We start from the raw sequence: 12,319 nt of genomic DNA on the forward strand, positions 1-12,319 counted from the left end.
CAATTACCTATGGTCACTTGCAGTTCAAAAATATTAAATGGAAATTTCCAGAAATAAGCAACTCGTAAGTTTTAAATTGTGTGCCACTCTAAGTAGTGTGATGAAATCTCACCTCCAACTCCATCCAGCCTGGGATGTGAATTATCTTTTTATCAAGCATCTCTGCACAATATACACTGTCCACCCCGTCAGTCACTTAGCAGCCAGCTTGGTGATCGGATCGATTATAGTGGCATTGCAGTGTTTGTGTTCATGTATTTAATAATGGCCCCAAAGTCCAAGAGTAGTAATGCTGGCATATTATAATTGTTCTATTTTATTATTAGTTACTAGTTATTGCTGTTAAATCTTTTACTGTGCCTAATTTATAAATTAAACTTTAGAAAGTTTATAAACTTTATTTTATTGTGCCTAATTTATAAATTAAACTTTATCATAGTGCATGACATACATGTATAAATGGGAAAAAAAACAGTAGAGTCATGCATTGCATAATGACATTTTGGTCAATGATGGAGCATATATATGGCTGTGGACCCATAAGATAATAATAGAGCTGGAAAATTTCTATCACCTAGTGACATCATAGCTGTCCTAATACTATAGTGCAAAGCATTACTCCCCTCTTTATGGTGATGCTGGTATAAACCAACCTACTGAGTTGCAAGTCATAGAAAAGCGAACAAGTAACGTCCTAGGCCTTCCCATTCACTGCCCACTCACTCACTGACTCACCCACAGTGACTTCCAATCCTGCAAGCTCTATTCATGATAAATGCCCTATACAGGTATACCATTTTTTTTTTTTTTTTTTTTTTTGAGACAGAGTCTCGCTCTGTTGCCCAGGCTGGAGTGCAGTGGCGCGATCTCAGCTCACTGCAACCTCCACTTCCTGGGTTCATGCCATTCTCGTGCCTCAGCCTCCCGAGTAGCTGGGACTACAGGTGCCCGCCACCACGCCCGGCTAATTTTTTGTATTTTTAGTAGAGACAGGGTTTCACCATGTTAACCAGGATGGTCTTGATCTCCTGACCTCGTGATCCACCCACCTTGGTCTCCCAAAGTGCTGGGATTACAGGCATGAGCCACTGCGCCCGGCCGTTTTCTACTGTATTTCATGGTACCTTTTCTATGTTTAGATACACAAATACTTACTATTGTATTATAATTTGTCTACATTATTCAGTACAGTAACATGCTACATAGATTTGTAGCCTAAGAGCAATAGTCTACACCATATAGCCTAGGTATGTGGTAGGCCATACCATCTAGGTTTGTGCAAGTACACACCATGATGTTTTCACCAAGATAAAATCACCTACCAATCCATCCCTCAGAATGTATCTCTGTTGTTAAGCAATACATGACTGTATATAGACATATTAAGTTGGTGCAAAAGTAATTGCGGTTTTTGCCATAAAAGTATGACAAAAACCGCAATTACTTTTGCACCAACCATGTTACTGTACTGAATACTGTAGGCAATTGTAACACAATGGTATTTGTGTACCTAAACATAGAAAAGGTACAGTGAAATACAGTAGAAAACATTAAAAATTGTATACCTGTATAGGGCACTTATCATGAATGGAGCTTGCAGGATCGGAAGTTGCAGTGGGTGTCAGTGAGTGAGTGGGGAGTGAATGTGGAGGCCTAGGATATTACTGGCTTGCTTTTCTATGACTTGCGACCCAGTGGGTTGGTTTACACCAGCATAATCACGGAGCTGAAAGTGGCTCACACCACCTAGCAGGGGCCAGTTGTTACCAGTAGGATTTGATACTATTGACAGTTTCAGGCATCAACTGGGCTCTTGAAATACACACTTGCAGATAACTGGTGTCTACTGTATTCCCTGTTTAATAAAACCAGTTAATTATCTGTATGCTTAGTTGTCACAGCAATGTCAGCTGGCTATAAGTGTCCTTTTAATGCTTACTCTCAATTTCTGTATTTATTTTGTTACACACTGGAAACACTTAGTGGACTAGCACTCGTTTGAGGATTAATTACCCTTCGAGTGACACTGGCCTAGGCATTATCACAGGCTGAGTTCTACATCCTTAAATTAAAACTAATGGACCTCGAGGAACTCGAGAGGCCTAAGGCAGTTTTAGGAGACTTGAATGGAGACTTTTGTAATGTGGCGGGAGCTGTACTCTGTCCTTCCAGAACTCCTGCTGTAGGCCAGGCCTGGACCTTCCACTGAACAACTACGCTGAATCTCAGATGAAGGCTACCTTAAAACAGAAAACAGTGGATGCTCCCAGGAAGCAACAGCAGTGGAGAAGGAATGCTTCTTGAAGTTCAGCTTCTGAACCTTCTTGGGGAAATTAAGTTAATCTTGTAAAGTGCCACTTTGCATATCTGAAGACAAATAAAGGTGGCATAGGGATGGTAAATACCTTGCACTTGGATTCATTTTAATAATTAGCCATAGTGACACCTAGGTGATAGATAATGTGATGGCTTACCCAGCAACCAGCTCCAATTACAGAAATAACAGAAGGAAATTTTAGCTTCACAAACTGAAAAGAAATAGTTTGTTTACTCGATGCATCAACAGTTTGTGTCTCAACAGTCATCTGTTGAGCCAGTTATTTGTAATGCAAGAGCACAACTTGCCTAAAAATAATGTTGAGAATAGTGGTTCAGTGTCCTGTTTTGCTTACAGAAGACCATTTAAACCAGACTATAGTTGAACTAAAATAAGTAAGCTCTCTTTTTCTCTTTTTTACGGTTCCGTGGGTCAGGTCAAATTGACAGCACGGAACATTGCTTACTCTTGAAATTCCAAACTCTTGAAATTGCAATTTCAAATATTGGGTTTTCCCTGCCCTTCTTAGGATAGCCAGTAGAAAAAAAGGGGTTTCTCTGGATTTCCTTGGTCTGGTAGGTGCAGCAATATGACATGAGTACCTCATAGGAGGGACTGCAGAGAAGCAAGGATTCCAGACGGAGGAAGAGTTTGGAATGTGAAAGAAGGGTGTTATTAGCTGATGCTGATTCATTGGGGTTTGAAGTATGAACACGTGTTTAGTGAGCAATATTGGAGTTTCCATAGTAAGAGCTTGCAGAGGTGGCTGGGAGTGAGGCATGAGATCTCCCCAGTAGAGGCAACAGAGAGTGATGAGAGCCAGAAGCACTGGATCAGGTGCTCCCAAGGGGAAGTTGTAATGAAGAGTGAGGCAGGATTGCATAAGCAGAAAAAGAGAGCAATGCTTTTGTGAAAAGGGAGTTGAAGTGCAATACAGACTGCAGCTCCATCAGTCAGAGGGTTGAAATTTCACACATGAAGGCTCATTTTGATATGTTCACATTTATGTGGCAAGGGCTCCAAAAGGGAGGCCCTAAATACATCTTTTCAGAATAACTCCAGCAAAGACTGACATTTACTTGATATTTCTCTGGTTGGGAAATGTAGTAGAGGCAGGGGCATATACAGGTTTTATGGGGCCTAAACCTTACGTAATTTGAGGGTACCTCAGGGAAAAAAAAGAGAACAATTTAAAATATTAAATTGGATAGAGAATTTTTTTTTTAATTTCCACTTTAAAAAGCTAACGCATGCTACAAATTATAGAAAAAACCAGTATTTTTTTTAAACTTTAAACACATGCAGGTTTGCTATATAGGCAAACTCGTGTCTTGGGGGTTTGTTGTCCAGATTATTTTGTCACCCAGGCACTAAGCCTAGTACCCAATAGTTATTCTTTTCTGCTCCTCTCCCTCCTGCCACCCTCCACTCTCAAGTAGGCCCCAGTGTCTGTCGTTCCCTTCTTTGTGTCCATGTGTTCTCATCATTTAGCTTCCACTTACAAGTGAGGATATGCAGTATTTGGTTTTCTGTTCCTGTGCTAGTTTGCTAAGAATAATAGCCTCCAGCTCCATCTATGTTCCAATAAAAGTCATAATCTTGTTCTTATTCCTTTTTATGGCTATATAATGTACATCATTCCATGGTGTATATGTACACATTTTCTTTATCCATTCTGTCATTGATGAGCATTTAGGTTGATTCCTTGTCATTGCTATTGTAAAGAGTGCTGCAATGAACATTAACATGTATGTTTTTATAGTAGAATTATTTATATTGTTCTGGGTATAGAAGCAGTAATAGGATTGCTGGGTCAAATGGTATTTCTGTTTTTTAGCTCTTTGAGGAAGCGCCACACTTCTTTCCACAATGGTTGAACATATTTACACTCCCACCAAGAAGTGCATAAGTGTTCGCTTTTCTCCACAACCTCTCCACCATCTTTTATTTTTTGACTTTTTAGTAATAGCCATTATGACTGGTGTGAGGTGATAGCTCATTGTGGTTTTGATTTGCATTTCTCTAATGATCAGTGATATTGAACTTTTTCATATGCTTGTTGGCCAGATGTATGTCTTCTTTTGGAAAATGTCTGTTCATGTCCTTTGCCCACTTCTTTTTTTTTTTTTTTTATTTTACTTTAAGTTCTGGGATACATGTGCAGAATGTGCAGGTTTGTTACGTAGGTATACATGTGCCACAGTGGTTTGCTGCACCTATCAACCCATCATCTAGGTTTTAAGCCCCACATACATTATGTATTTGTCCTAATGCTCTCCCTCCTCTTTTCCTTTCCCCCCACCCCCTGACAGGCCCTGGTGTGTGATGTTCCCCTCCCTGTGTCCATGTGTTCTCATTGTTCAACTCCCACTTATGAGTGAGAACACGCAGTGTTTGGTTTTCTGTTCCTGTGTTAGTTTGCTGAGAATGATGGTTTCCAGCTTCACCCATGTTCCTGCAAAGGACTTGAACTCATTCTTTTTTATGGCTGCATAGTATTCCACAGTGTATATGCGCTACATTTTCTTTATCCAGTGTATTATTGATGCCTTTGCCCACTTCTTAATGGGGTTGTCTGTTTTTCTCTTATAAATTTAAGTTTCTTATAGATGCTGGATATTAGACCTTTGTCAGATGCATAGTTTGCAAATATTTTCTCCCATTCTGCACATTGTCTGTTTACTCTGTTGATAGTTTTTTTGCTGTGCAGAAGCTCTTAAGTTTAATTAGATCCAATTTGTCAATTTTTGCTTTTTTGCAATTGCTTTTGGCATCTTCATCATGAAATTTTTGCTCATTCCTATGTCCAGAATGGTATTGCCTAGGTTGTCTTCCAAAGTTCTCATAGTTTTGGGTTTTACATTTAAGTCTTCAATCCATCTTGAGTTGATTTTTGTATATGGCATAAGGAAGGGGTCCAGTTTCAATCTTTTTTATATGGATAGCCAGTTATCTTAGCCCCATTTATCGAATAGGGAGTTATTTCCCGTTGCTAGCTTTTGTCAGCTTTGTCAAAGACCAAATGGTTGTAGCTGTGTGGCCTTTTTTCTGGGCTCTCTATTCTGTTCCATTGGTCTATGTGTCTCTTTCTGTACCATTACCATGCTGTTTTGAATACTGTAGCCCTGTAATATCATTTGAAGTCAGGTGATGTGAAGCTTCCAGCTTTGAAGAACAATATTTTTACTTGTCAATCTTATCTCTATAATTCCTTTTTGCATATTTGCATTGCATCTTCTTTGATTGTCTCTTCACATGACATTGGTTGTGTAATTTGACTTCCTATAGTAAGAACAAGATAATTCTTTCCACTCACCTCTAGCATGGTTAATTTCATTGATACTTTCAGAAAGTTTTGTTTTATTACTTTCTCAGTAATATCATGCAAACTTTTAGGATTGTTGACAAATTTAGAAAGATTTCTATCAAATTTCTTTATCTATAAACTTTCTGGAAGAGTGTTCCCCAGACTAACTGGTAGTTCCATACATTTCAGCTTCATTTTTCTCCCAGTATGTACATAGTTTGAATGCCTGACACAATAATGTAAGTTCAAGTCATAATCTCAACTCCAGTCCTTCACTTTTGTTCTAGAAATAAGAAAAACAGATAATGTTTATAGTGTTATAGTCATTTTGGGATATGGCTTTATAGTCTTACAGTCATTTTGGAATATGGCCAAGTTATTTTCCTGTCTCTATATCTCTATATGTCTTTATATCTATCTAGATATATACAAAGATATATCTATCTACCTAGATGTATACAAAGATATATCTATCTAGATAGATATATACAAAGATATACCTATCTAGATAGATATATACAAAGATATACCTATCTAGGTAGATATATACAAAGATATACCTATCTAGGTAGATATATACAAAGATATACCTATCTAGGTAGATATATACAAAGATATATCTATTTAGGTAGATATATACAAAGATATATCTATCTAGATATATACAAAGATATATCTATCTAGATAGATATATACAAAGATATGTCTATCTACCTAGATATATACAAAGATATATCTATCTAGATAGATATATACAAAGATATATCTATCTAGATAGATATATACAAAGATATATCTATCTAGATAGATAGATACATAGATATATCTATCTAGATAGATATATACAAAGATATATCTATCTAGATAGATATATACATGTATCTATCTAGATAGATATATACAAAGATATATCCAGATAGATATATACAAAGATATATCTAGATAGATATATACAAAGATATATCCAGATAGATATATGCAAAAATATATCCAGATAGATAGATACATGCAAAGATATATCCAGATAGATAGATACATGCAAAGATAGATCTATCTAGATAGATACATGCAAAGATAGATCTATCTAGATAGATACATGCAAAGATAGATCTATCTAGATAGATATATGCAAAGATATGTCTATCTAGATAGATATATACAAAGATATATCTGTATACATATGGATAGACAGATATATAGATAGATTGAAATATACATTTTTGTGTATATATAATATAACTGCCTATATCTATTATATAATTACTTATATCTGTATCTATCTAGAGTGACCTAGAGAGATAGTAGGTAGATAGGTATAGATATTTATCTATATCCCACTAAAACCACTTAGAAATGTACTCCCTGCTCAAGTTCCCCTTAACCACATATGGAAAACGCTCTTGGCCATTCTAATATCACCCATCATGAGTTGAAGTTTTATAAGGGGGAAGTTGAAATGAAAACATACAGTGGTCTTAACTTGTTCCTGTTTTTAATTTTGTAACTTGTATAGAGGCATATGACTACATAAACACATTGCCAGAGCCCCTGCCAGGCCTTTGGAAGATGCCTGTGCAAATAAGGGAGCCCTGATATTTTTGCTTCCTTAGCTTCACAGTAAATCTGTGAATGGTGACAGTGGTAGGAGAGTTTTCCCCAAAAATGTCAAGAGTAGAGAAACCTACCCTGTCATATGAAAGAGAAGCAGCTTTAGCTTCCTGCAGTTTCCTTCCTCATTTCCAAAAGAGTAAAGTAAAAGAGGAGGTTATGGGAGGAATAGCCACACTTTCAGAGCCTTTCAGGGCAAGCAAAACCTGCAACGAGAGGCTGCTCACACAAGAGCAGTGAGTCTGGGATCACGGCCACTGTGGTGACAGTAGTAGCAGCAAAGGTGCAAGGGAAAAACCACAGATTTGGAACACTGTTTCATCAAACTGAAGGCCTAGAGAAACAGCAGATAACAGAGTCGATGGATGTAATTAAAACGGTTATAAACCTTTGATGCCCTCTGATCTTGAGGGACATGGGTTTAAGGAAAGATATTACACTGTGATTCCAGATATTATTCTAACAGTGCACTAAGCCTGTTGCGCTCATTATGTTACCCACACTGTTTTGATTTTCCTTCCTTAGACCAGTGGCCCAGAGGTATCTGCTACACTTAAACACCAGGAATGCATTTAAACTACCAGGATACTGTATCAGTTAAACTCCATTCAAACCCAATCTGAATCTACTATATGGCTAGACTACAATTTCTTTATCCACTTTATGAACATTTAGGCTGCTTCTAGTTTTTGCTATTATAAATAATGCTGGCATGAACATTCAGGTACATGTGTCCTTATGCTAACATAAAATCTATTCTCTGGACTATATGGCTTACTAATTACCGGACTGTAGAACATGCACATTTCCAATTACACTAGGTAATTACAAACTATTTTCCAAAGTGATAGCATTAAAGAACACTTCCACAGAAGTGTGAGAGTTCCTGTTGCTCTGTATCTTTATCAACACTTGATGCTGTTAGAACTTTTCATATTTCTCAAATCAGTGAATGATTGATAGTATCCCATCGTAGTTTTAATTTATTTATTTTTCTATTGTGGCAAGTAATCTTTTCTTTTTTTTCTGCCATTGGAGTTTTGCCTTTTGGAAATGTTCATTTAGTTTGTTTGCCAATTTTTTCTATTGAGTTATTAATCATTTTATTTCTTCCTTCCTTTCTTTCTTTCTTTCTTTCTTTCTTTCTTTTTCTTTCTTTCTCACTTTCTCCCTCCCTCCCTCTCTCTCTCTTTCTTTCTCACTGTCTTTCTCCCTCCCTCCCTCCCTCTCTTTCTTTCTCACTCTCTTTCTCCCTCCCTCCCTCTCTCTTTCTTTCTTTCTCACTCTTTCTCCCTCCCTCCCTTTCTTTCTTTCTTTCTTTCTTTCTTTCTTTCTTTCTTTCTTTCTTTCTTTCTTCTCTCTTTTTTCTTTTCATTTCTTTTGAAACAGAGTCTCACTCTGTCACCCAGGCTGGAGTGCAGTGGCATGATCTTGGCTAACTGCACTGCAATCTCCACCTCCTGGGTTCAAGCAATTCTTGTGCCTCAGGCTCCAAGTAGCTGGGACTATAGGTGCCTGCCACCAGGCCTGGCTAATTTTTGTATTTTTAGTAGAGACAGAGTTTCACCGTGTTAGCCAGGCTGGTCTCCAAGTCTTAGCCTCATGTGATCCACCTGCCTCGGCCTCCCACAGTGCTGGGATTACAGGTGTGAACCACTGCACTTGGCCTTATTCATCATTTTCTTATGGATTCATAGATCTTTTTTTATATATACTGAAAACTAGCCCCTATCAATTTTATGTATAGCAAATATATTCTTTCAATGGACAGCTTGTTTTTTCACATGCTTTACAATTTTTTTGATAAGGTTTTCATTTTAATGTAATTAATTTTAATATATTTTATAGTTGGGTTGGTGCTTTCTGGATAAATTTTATAACAATACTCCTCATTTATAACAATATTTATATTAATTTCTAAAGTATTTATAATTTTATTTTTCACATATAGGTCATAATAATGGGGAAGGATTTTATATATATATATATATGTATTAGAAGGTAGGGATCCAATTTTCTCATCACCATTTATTTAAAAGTCCATTATTTTTCACTTAGTTGCAATAAACCTCTGCCATATGTGAAGTATCCATATATGTCCGTGTACTTTTCTGACCTCTCTATATTTAGTTACATTGATCTATGTGTTAACCCAGCATAGCAATGCAGTATCTTAATTAAAATAGCTATATGATAAGTCTTATTTTAAAAAAAATTATTTCCATAGGTTTTTGGGGAACAGGTGGTGTTTGGTTACATGAGTAAATTCTTTAGTGGTGATTTGTGAGATTTTGGTGTACCCATCACCTGAGCAGTATACACTGTACCCAATTTGTAGTCTTTTATCACTCAACCCCCTCCCCCACTTTCCCCCAAGTCCCCAAAGTCCATTGTATCATTCTTATGCCTTTGAATCCTCAGAGCTTAGCTTCCGTTTATGAGTGAGTGAGAACATAAAATTTATTTGGTTGTCCATTCCCGAGTTACTTCACTTAGAATACCAGTCTCCAGTTCCATCCAGGTTTCTGTGAATGCCATTAATTTGTTCCTTTAATGGCTAAGTAGTATTCCATCATATATATATATATATGTATATATATATATATATCACAATTTCTTTATCCACTCAGGAATTGATGAGCATCTGGGCTGGTTACATATTTTTGCAATTGAGAATTGTGCTGCTATTAGCATGTACGTGCAAGTATCTTTTTTCATAGAATTACTTCTTTTCCTCTGGGTAGATACCCAGTAGTGGAATTGCTACATCAAATGGTAGTTCTACTTTTAGTTCTTTAAGGAATCTCCACACTGTTTTCCATGCTGTTTGTACTAGTTTATATTCCCACCAACAGTGAAGAAGTGTTCCCTTTTCACTGCATCCACGCCAACATCTATTTTTTTTTATTAGCGCCATTCTTGCCGAGTAAGGTGGTATTGCATTGTGGTTTTGATTTGCATTTCCCTGATCATCTCAATAGACGCAGAAAAAGCATTTGACAAAATCCAGCATCCCTATATGATTAAAACCCTCAGCAACATTGGCATACAAGGGACATACCTCAATGTAGTGTACCCACAGCTAACATAATGCTGAATGGGGAAAAGTTGAAAGCATTCCCTCTGAGAACTGGAACAAGACAAAGATGCCCACTCTCACCACTTCTATTCAACGTAGTACTGGAAGTCTTAGTCAGAACAACCAGACAAGAGAAAGAAATAAAGGGTATCCAAATCAGTAAAGAGGAAGTCAAACTGTAGCTGTTTGCTGATGATATGATTGCATACCTAGAAAATCCTAAAGACTCCTCCAAACAGCTCCTAGAAGTAATACACAAATTCAGCAAAGTTTCAGGACACAAAATTAATATATATAAATCAGTAGCTCGTCTACACACCAACAGCAACCAAGCTGAGATCAAATAAAGAACTCAACTCCTCTTAAAATAGCTGCAAAAAAATAAAAAATACTTACGAATATACCTAACCAAGGAAGTGAAAGACCTCTACAAGGAAAACTACAAAACAATGCTGAAAGAATTCATAGCTAACACAAACAAATGGAAACACATCCCACGTTCTTGGATGGGTAGAATCAATATTGTGAAAATGACCATACTGCCAAAAGCAGTCTACAAATTCAATGCAATTCCCATCAAAATACCACCATTATTCTTCACAGAACTAGAAAAAAAATCCTAAAATTCATATGGAACCAAAAAAGAGCCTGCATAACCAAAGCAAGACTAAGCAAAAAGAACAAATCTGGAGGCATCACATTACCTGACTTCAAACTATACTATAAGGCCATAGTCACCAAAACAGCATGGTATTGGTATAAAAATAGACACATACACCAATGGAACATAACAGAAAACCCACCGGTAAACCCAAATACTTAAAGTCAACTTCTCTTTGACAAAAGAAACAAAATCATAAAGGGGGGAAAGGACATCCTATTCAGCAAATGGTGCTGGGATAATTGGCAAGCCACATGTAGGAGAATGAAAATGGATCCTCATCTCTCACCTTACAGAAAAATCAACTCAAGATGGATCAGGGACCTAAATCTAAGACCTGAAAGTATAAAAATTCTAGAAGATAACACTGAGAAAACCCTTTTAGACATTGGCTTAGGCAAAGACTTTATGACCAAGAACCCAAAAGCAAATGCAACAAGCAAAGATAAATAGGTGGGACTTAATTAAACTAAAGAGCTTCTGCACAGCTAAAGGAACAGTCAGCAAACAGACAACCCAGAGGGTGGGAGAAAACCTTCACAATCTATCCATCCGATAAAGAACTAATATCCAGAGTCTACAAGGAACTCAAATAAATTAGCAAAAAAAAACAAAAAACAAAAAAACAATCAACAAAGAGTCCCATCAAAAAGTGGGCTAAGGACATGAATAGACAATTCTCAATAAAAGATATATGAATGGCCAACAAACATCTGAAAAAATGCTCAACATCACTAATGATCACTAATGATCAGGGAAATGTCTTTATATATATTTGGGCATTTTCCTTTACCCTGAACTTCTTAATCAAGTGTATCTTTTTTTTTTTGGTATCGCTGTATATATTTTAGTGTCAACTAAAATATTTAATATATATTTAATAATAAATATTTAATATATATTTTAGTGTCAACTAAACTAAATATGTATATATTTAGTTACAAACGTACACACTCATTAAGATTTTGATTAGGATCACAATAAATATAAATAGGTCAATATCTTTACATCCTGAGTCTTCTAATTCATGATCACAATTATTTCTCCATTTACTTACATGTGCACTGACATCTTTCACATGTATTTTACTTTTCTTATAGAGTTTTTTTTTCCATTCTTGGTTAGATTTTTTTTTTAACAAAAACCCCACAGTTTATTCATCTTTAGTTCTTCCAAAATTGAAAATATCAAGTCCTACTGCTAAGGAGAAAAAACAAACAAACATACAATCTGGGACCCCTCCTCACTTCTTCTCTTAAAGTCACAGAGCATGGAAGGAACTGCAGTGGGACAGGTGGGTGCAGAGAACCAGAAGGGGAGGATGGCAAGATAAACTCCCCAAATACT

The sequence above is a fragment of the Hylobates moloch genome, unplaced genomic scaffold, assembly GCF_009828535.3.
Source record: "Hylobates moloch isolate HMO894 unplaced genomic scaffold, HMol_V3 SCAFFOLD_8, whole genome shotgun sequence".
In the NCBI taxonomy this organism is placed as follows: domain Eukaryota; kingdom Metazoa; phylum Chordata; class Mammalia; order Primates; family Hylobatidae; genus Hylobates; species Hylobates moloch.